The 9,223-nt window shown below is 42.4% G+C and overlaps 1 protein-coding gene across 1 annotated transcript in view; it reads left to right on the top strand.

Moving 5' to 3' along the window:
* Nucleotides 1-3,859: 3,859 nt before the first annotated feature.
* The window catches only part of SLC8B1 (solute carrier family 8 member B1), a 51,348-nt gene continuing 45,984 nt past the window's right edge, over nt 3,860-9,223 (top strand). Inside the window, exon 1 of the mRNA XM_087705661.1 lies at nt 3,860-3,967. The gene's annotated coding sequence lies outside the window, so the exon portion shown is untranslated. The remainder of the gene's footprint in view (nt 3,968-9,223) is intronic.

Here is a 9,223-nt window from a genome sequence, read left to right as displayed (position 1 = left end):
AGTGTTTCTCAACCTTGGCCACTTGAAGATGTCTGGACTTCAACTCCCAGAATTCCCCAGCCAGCGAATCGCTGGCTGGGGAATTCTGGGAGTTGAAGTCCAGACATCTTCAAGTGGCCAAGGTTGAGAAACACTGTCTTAGATCACAGAATCATAGGGCTGGAAGGGCAATAGCAATAGCAATAGCAGTTAGACTTATATACCGCTTCATAGGGCTTTCAGCCCTCTCTAAGCGGTTTACAGAGTCAGCATATCGCCCCCACAGCCTGGGTCCTCATTTTACCCACCTCGGGAAGGATGGAAGGCTGAGTCAACCCTGAGTCAACCCTCCAAGGGACCTTGGAGGTCTTCTAGTCCAACCCCCTGCCCAAGCAGAAAACCCTGTATCCTTTCAGACAAATAGTTGTCCAGTCTCTTCTTGAAAATCTCCAGGGATGGAGCACCTTGAGCATCCCAGGAGGCAAGCAATAGCAGTTAGCAATAGCAGTTAGACTTATATACCGCTTCATAGGGCTTTCAGCCCTCTCTAAGTGGTTTACAGAGTCAGCATATTGCCCCCAACAACAATCTGGGTCCTCATTTTACCCACCTTGGAAGGATGGAAGGCTGAGTCAACCTTGAGCCGGTGAGATTTGAACCGCCGAAATGCAGATAACAGTCAGCTGAAGTGGCCTGCAGTACTGCACCCTAACCACTGCGCCACCTCGGCTCAGTTCTACGAGTTAATTGTTCTCACTGTCTACCATGTTTTCCCGAAAATAAGACAGGGTCTTATTTTCTTTCGACCCCCCCCCGAAATAAGTGCTGGGCTTTATTTTCGGGGAGGGTTTATTATTGAGGTGCAGGAGGCAGCAAGCATGGTCACCTCGTGGCTGCTGCTGTGTTGCAGTATTTTCAGGGAGGGCTTATTTTCAGGGGAGGGCTTATTTCAGCGCATGCGCTCCAAAGCCCCGATGGGGCTTATTATCCAGGGAGGTTTTATTTTCAGGGAAACAGGGTACATCTAGGTTGGATCTCTCTTTAATGATCTTCCACCGGTCTGGTAGGTGACATGTAACAGAATAACAGAGTTGGAAGGGACCTTGGAGGTCTTGTAAAGTGTAATGTTTTATTTGTATTGCCCAAATATAACGGCCTAACATGTAAAAACAGCCCAGGTTCAAATCCCAGTAAGGGTATGGCTAGCTGATGGGGCCTAAATAGCTTAAAATAGATCTATAGTAGTCTCCTTTTATTTATTTATCAACACAATGTGTGTGTGTGTGTGTGTGTGTGTGTGTGTGTGTGTGTATGTTCCAGCATAACTCTGGAACACCTCGAGCAATTTCAACCAGACTTGGTACACAGATGACTTACTCTCTGGACAGTTAGGGGGGGTGAGACACCCCTAACACCTCTCGGGGTGTATGTTCTGTTAAGATACAGCCTGTTGTGCCTTAAAACGGCTTCTACCGTACTGCCTTAAAATGGCTTCTACTGTACAGCGCTGTGGAGTTCCCATGGTAACAGCTTCACAGTACTCCACAAGGGGGCTCCCTCAGATAAGGAGGAAAATCTAACTTTAGAAATCGTGGTGACGTTAAAAGAAGGAGGGTTGGGATAAATAAATACCCGGGCAGCTCCCCACACATCTGAAAGCGTCAGATGTGGCTGGCTGGGGAATTCTGGGAGTTGGAGTCCACACTTGGCTGCCAGGTCACCAAGGCTGGAAAACCCAATGCCTTAAAGCTTCCTGCAAACCCTAACAGGAAACTGCTTATCAGCACAATGTGTTTACAGCTCAAAGCATCGTTAGAGACACCACACACACACACACACACACACACACACACACACACACACACACACACCACGGTCTGTTTCTGTTGCTCCCCTCCGGGTGGAGGTTTGGAAGTATTTCTAGCAGGACTTCCAGATTCTGTAAAAGTTAGTTTAGTTTATTGTCATTGCACCTCGTACAAAAAAATTCAAGGCCATCTTCAATGTATATTATACATTAAAAAAAAATAAAAATAAAACCAAACACGCATCCTTCACCTTATAGCTGAATTCTACTGTAGAGTGAAAAAGCTTTGTTCCCTAGGCCATCCGTCTGGCAAACTCACAAGATTCGTTTATTTCACCATGTACATGTATACATCCGAACTACACTGTGTTGCTTCTCCGTGTCATATATGTGGGTACACACATAATTTTCTTTCTTTCTTTCTTTCTGTCTGTCTGTCTTTCTTTTTATTTATTTCTTTCATCTATCAATCTATCTCTATATCCATCTCTCTCCCTCTCTTCCTCTATCATCTATCTATCTATCTATCTATCTATCTATCTATCTATCTATCTATCTATCATCTATCTATCTATCTATCTATCTCTATATCCATCACTCTCTCTCCCTCTCTATCTATCATCTATCTATCTATCTATCTATCTATCTATCTATTTATCTATCTAGCTTTCTCTATCTATCTATCTATCTATCTATCTATCTATCTATCTATCTATCATCTATCGTCTATCTCTCTTCCTATCTTCCTTCCTATCTATCTATCTATCTATCTATCTATCTATCTATCTATCTATCTATCTATTTATCTATCTAGCTTTCTCCATCTCTATCTATCATCTATCTCTCTTCCTATCTTCCTTCCTATCTATCTATCTATCTATCTATCTATCTATCTATCTATCTATCTATCTATCTATCATCTATCTATCTCTATATCCATCACTCTCTCTCCCTCTCTATCATCTATCTATCATCTATATCTATCTATCTATCTATCTATCTATCTATCTATCTATCTATCTATCTATCCATATCTCTCTCCCTCTCTCTCTTTATGTATCATCTATCTATCTATCTATCTATCTATCTATCTATCTATCTATCTATCTATCTATCTATCTATCTATCTCTATATATATCCATCTCTCTCTCCCCCCTCTCTATCTATCATCTATCTATCTATCTATCTATCTATCTATCTATCTATCTATCTATCTATCTATCTATCTATCTATCTATCATCTATCTATCTATCTATCTATCTATCTATCTTCCTATCTTCCTATCTTCCTTTCCATCCATCCATCCATCCATCCATCCATCCATCCATCCATCCATCTATCTATCATCTATCTATCCAATAGATATCTACCTACCTACATACCTACCTACCTTGCTATGCATGCAACCAGTAGTGTACATGGGAAGTGGAGACCCTTTGAGAGCTGCATGCCACAAAATGTCATTTTAATGTAGGCCGATTAGTGTAGATTCAAAGTGACAACAAAGTTATTTTAAGTCTAAGTCTTCTCGCCTGTAAAGAGGAGCCCCAACAGTGAGTGAGAGGTTGCTGAAGCTTATAGGAGCATGTTCCAAGACATGCGCCAGCCATTCTTTGCTTTGCTTCAAAAGGATGGTGGCAAAGAAAGGGATATAGAGATAGAAATATATTTTAAACTTTGGAAGAGACTTTCAAAGAGTCCAACCGGTTCCCCGCCTCCTTCCCGACCCCGCTGGCCCGGCTGAACTCCTTTGCCTTACCTAGCCGCCCCGCTACACCCACCCACCCCCTTTCCCCTGGGGTTACGCCAGGTCAAAGAGGCTGCTGGCATCGCCTTGCAAACCAGCCAGGGAAAAGGTGTGAGAACCCGCCTTGCCCGGAGCGCATCCCGGCTGCACAAATCTGCCTTGCGCAAAGGCAAAAGGGAGGCGGCGTGGGAGCCAAGCCAGGGACGCCGCGTGTGCGCGCGTGGGAGCCGAGTGGAGCCGCTCGGCTTGGCGTGCCGGCAGCCAGGCGTCGTTGTCTCTTTAAGTCCACAGCCGGGGCGGGGACCCGAAAGGCGGAGTTGCGTGGCTCGCCTGGCCCCGGCTATAGAACAAGAGAAGCGGAGCGGGGGGTGGGAGAGAGCAAAGCTTAAAGTCCCGGGTGGCGCGAGGTCCCAGTTGCTGCGGCGGACTCAGGTGAGCTGCGGGCAGGTGCGGCCGGCAGGTAGGAGGGAAAGCGGAGGCGATCTCCCCCCCCCCTTCCCCGGATTGGGCTCCGGGACCCGGGAAAGGAGGAGGCTGCCTGGTCCCGCCGGAGGTTGTTTACAAAGGCTCGCGGTCCCGGGTGGCGTGGGGAGCCGATCGTGAGGACGGGGAGCGCGTGGGGGGAGGACTTGGGCTCTCCCTAGGCGGGGTTCGCTTGTTCGAGGCTTCTGCTCCGCTTCTGGGGGCGCTGAGTTCAAATCCCGGCGGGATCCCTCCCTGGGCTACAAGCTTGCTGGATGACTTGGTGGCGAGTGTGCAGTCGGCTTCTTGGCCTACCTTAAAAGGGGTGGGTGAGTTGTGAGGATGGAACGCTGGCAGGCTAGATGGAGCCTGAAGGAGATCCTCAAAAGTCTTGGGAATTCATGGGATGCCCAAGTATAATTTGATTGCTTATTATGGCTATCACTAAGTGGTGCATCTTATGATTCTTGATGAATGTGTATTTTTTTTTTCTTTTATGTACATTGAGAGCATTTGCACCAAAAGGAAATTCCTTGTGTGTCCAATCATAGTTGGCCAATAAAGAATTCTATTCTATTCTTTCATAATTCTATTCTACTCTACCCTACCCTACCTTATCTTATCCTATTCTATCCTATTTATCCTATCCTATTCATTTTATATCCTATTCTATTCTTTCATAATTCTATTCTACCCTACACTACCCTATCCTATCCTATTTATCCTATCCTATCCTATCCTATCCTATCCTATCCTATCCTATCCTATCCTATCCTATCCTATCCTATTCATTTTATATCCTATCCTCTCCTCTCCTCTCCTATTCATTTTCTATTCTATTCTATTCTATCCTATCCTATCCTGCATTCTATTCTATTTATCCTATCCTATTCTATCTTATTTATCCTATCCTATTCATTTTATATTCTGTCCTATCCTATTCATTTTCTATTCTATTGTATTCATTTTCTTTTCTATTCTAACCTACCCTATTAATTTTATATTCTATTTAATTCTATTCTATTCATTTTCTATTCTATTCTAACCTATCCTATTCATTTTATATTCTATTTAATTCTATTCTATTCTATTCTATCCTATCTATTCCTTTTATATTCTGACCTTTCCTATTCATTTCCTATTCTATTCTATTCATTTTCTATTCTATTCTATTCATTTTCTATTCTGTTCTATTCTGACTTATCCTATTCATTTTATATTTAATTCTATTCTATTCTATCCTATCCTATCCTATTCCTTTTATATTCTGACCTATCCTATTCATTTTCAATTCTATTCTATTCACTTTCTATTCTATTCATTTTCTATTCTATTCTGACCTACTCTATTCATTTTATATTCTATTTAATTCTATCCTATCCTATCCTATCCTATCCTATTCCTTTTATATTCTATTCTATTCATTTTCTGTCCTATCCTATCCTATTCATGCCACCTTGGCATCACTTACACAGGTGAAAGCATCAGTCTAAGAATTCAGATACTCCTTGACTTACAACGGTTTGTTTAGTGAAGTTGCAATGACACAGAACAAGGGGACATGATCATTTTTTCATACTTATGACTGTGGCAGCATCCCTGTGGTCATGTAATCAAAATTCAAACACTTGGCAATGGACTCGTGCTTAGGACGGTTGCAACCTCCCAGGGTTTTAATGGGAATATTTTTTTTTCGTTTCTATCTCCCCGTTCTTATTTTGTAAGTAACATGAAGTGGCGAAGATACCTAATGTTCTTTCCTCCTCATAGTTTCCCCCACCGCAACAACAACCCTGTGAAGTGGATTGGGCTGAGAGAGAAAGAGAGAGAGAGAGAGGGAGGGAGGGAGGGAGGGAGGGAGGGAGGGAGGGAGGGAGAGAGAGAGAGAGAGAGAGAGAGAGAGAGAGAGAGAGAGAGAGAGAGAGAGAGAGAGAGAGAGAGACTGGCCATAAATCACCCAGCAAATTCTCATGCCTAAGGCAGGACTAGAACTCACCGTCTCCTGGTGATTGGCCCAAAGTCACCCAGCCAACTTTCATGCCTAATGCGGGACTAGAACTCACCATCTCCTGGTGATTGGCCCAAAGTCACCCAGTAAGCTTTCATGCCTAAAATGGGACTAGAACTCACCATCTCCTGGTAATTGGCCCAAAGTCACCCAGCCGGCTTTCATGCCTAATGCGGGACTAGAACTCACTGTCTTCTGGTGACTGGCCCAAAGTCACCCAGTAAGCTTTCATGCCTAAAATGGGACTAGAACTCACTGTCTCCTGGTAATTGGCTCAAAGCCACCCAGCCAGCTTTCATGGTTAAGATGGGAGTAGAACTCACTGTCTTCTGGTGACTGGCCCAAAGTCACCCAGCCAGCTTTCACGCCTAAAATGGGACTAGAACTCACTGTCTCCTGGTGATTGGCACAAATCCCCAGCCAGCTTTCAAACCTAATGCAGGACTAGAACTCACTAGATCTCCTGGTAATTAGCCCACATTACCCAGCTGGCTTTCTTGGCTAAGTGGGACTAGAACTCACTGTCTCCTGGTGATGGGGCCAAATAAATAATAAATTATTTTGTGGATATATATATAAGCTCACAGATAGCCCCCACCCACCCAGAAATTAGCCCAAGCCAGCCCCTGTATACTTCTGTCTTTAGCTGCCGTAGACTTTGCTTTTTAATAGAATTATAGCCCCTGAATCGAATTATAACCCCCCCTCCCGAGTCCATTAAACTAATGGCCCTCTTTGCATTTCACTTCTGCACTCTGCGGGTGTATTATGCAGTTTGCCACTATCACGCTCTCCATCCCTCGTGGCCACGGAAGGACATTATTTAGGAATTAGTCTTAGAAAAATTTCCCCTGGCAGACTCAGCCATGGGATTGAATTGTGGTGTAGATCAAAGTCCAGTTGGATTCAATAGTTCGATTCATAAGTAACCAGGCAAGAAATAGTGGATTCTCTTTGATTAAGAGCTTTTGAAAAGCTGGTGGCTTCAGGAATTGTGTAAAGGGAAAGGGAAGGAAGAGATAGATTTATGAGTGAACTTTAGAATAGAATAGAATGGAATGGAATAGAATAGAATAGAACAGAACAGAACAGCACAGCACAGAACAGAACAGAACAGAACAGAACAGAACAGAACAGAACAGAACAGAACAGAACAGAAGAATTTAGGATAGAATAGGATAAGATACAAGAGAATAAGAATTTAGGATAGGATAGATTGGATGGGATGGGATAGGATAGGATAGAATTTAGCATAGGATAGGATAGAGTAGAGTAGAATAGAACAGAACAAAACAGAATAGAACTCATTATTGGCCAAGTGTGATTGGACACACAAGGGATTTCTCTTTGGTGAAGATGCTCTCAGTGTACATAAAAGAACAAGATGCATTCATCAAGAATCATAAGGTACAACACTTAATGATAGTCATAAGGTACAAATAAGCAATCAGGAAACAATCAATACCAATATAAATCATAAGGATACAAGCAGCAGAGTTACAGTCCTGCAGTCATAAGTGTGAGGAGGTGGGTGATAGGAACGATGAGAAGACTAATAGTAACGTGGTAATGCAGCCTTAGTGAATAGTTTGACAGTGTGGGGGGAATTAGTTGTTTAGCAGAGTGATGGCATTCGGGGGGGAAAACTGTCCTTGTGTCTAGTGGTTCTGGTGTGCAGTGCTCTATAGCCTCGTTTTGAGGGTAGGAGTTGAAACAATTGATGTCCAGGATGTGAAGGGGCTGTAGATATTTTCACGGCCCTCTTTTTGACTCATGCAGTGCGCAGGTCCTCAATGGAAGGCAGGTTGGCAGCCATTGTTTCTTTCTGCCGTTCTGATTCTCCTCTGACGTCTCTGTCTGCCTTGTTGGGTTGCAGAGCCAAAATCAGACAGTGATGGAGGTTCAGATGACAGACTCAACAATTCCTCTGTAGAACAGAATCAGCAGCTTTTGGGGCAGTTTGAGCTTCCTGAGTTGGTGCAGAAAAAACATTCTTTGTTGTGTGACGTTTTTGATGTTAGGTGTCCATTTTAGGTCTTGAGGCATGATAGAACCTAGAATCTTGAAGCCCTCTATTGTTGATACTGTGTTGTCTAGTATTGTACGTGGTGGTAGTATGGGAGGATTTCTCCTAAAGTCTACCACCATTCCTACGGTTTTGAGTGTGTCCAGTTCCAGATTGCTCCTGTCAACCAGCCAAGTGATTCTGGATTCCCGTTGATTAAGAGCTTTTGGATAACTGGGGCCTTCAAGAATTGTGTAAAGGGAAAGGGAAGGAAGAGATAGATTTATGAATGAACTTCAGGCGTAACTGATAATGACATGTTGGCTGGCTGTTCCTGTTTCAAAACAGGAATTAACCAGGAAATAGACTGGTTGATTAAGCAGATCCAGAAAGCCAAAGAAACATTCTCATTTTTTTCTGATTCTGTTATTCAGAACGTGTCTATCTGGTTTAGCAAGTAGCTTGCAATAATTAAAGAAAAATTTATTGGGACCTTCCAAAGGAATCCCCCGAGGCAATTTTTTAAAAAAATTGTTGCATATTTTAACTTCTTTATAAACAAAGTGTAGTCCTCATTCCCCCCCCCCTTTACATCTTCTAATTATGCATAGTACATTTTACATCGTATTTCCATTTAACACTTCAGTCATCTTATTTTCATTCCATAGCTTAATTTCAATTTCTTCTTAATGTATTGACAATATCATTGTTTGCCTCTCCAAATTAATAAAATGTAACATATTATTTTTTTCATCTATTATTCTGTTTTTACTGTTAATAACAGATATCCTCAAATTTAATTTTATATAGTAAACATTTCATCTCGTTAGTTATCCCCAAGTAATAGTTTTAATCTATTTCCCATGCATTGCGTTAAATATATACCTTTGGCTATATTTACTAATTTACTATTATTTACTATTTACTATTTTTTATATCAGCAAAACAACGGCTGTGTTAAATAGCCACTGCAAGCTTGTTTTTTCTTACACCCATTCCAGTTTTGTGCAGTTTTCTAACAACAGAAAGAAATCTGTAAATAGGCTCAAATTTTGCAGGATGTGGGAAAAGATTTGCAGGCTTCAATGAGAGACTCGTAATGTAGCAGATTAAAAAGGTAAATATTTCTCTGTCAGTCATGTGTGGTGTTTAGGGTGTGGTGTTCATCCAGGTTTTTTGCCTGAAGGAGTCTGTCATGACTGACAGAGAAACA

This window comes from Thamnophis sirtalis, unplaced genomic scaffold (assembly GCF_051295495.1).
Source record: "Thamnophis sirtalis isolate CommonGarterSnake01/CBP01778 unplaced genomic scaffold, rThaSir2_p1.2 scaffold_2, whole genome shotgun sequence".
NCBI lineage: Eukaryota > Metazoa > Chordata > Lepidosauria > Squamata > Natricidae > Thamnophis > Thamnophis sirtalis.
The sequence above is the reverse complement of the archived record's forward strand: the minus strand, read 5'-3'. Positions and strand labels throughout refer to the sequence as shown.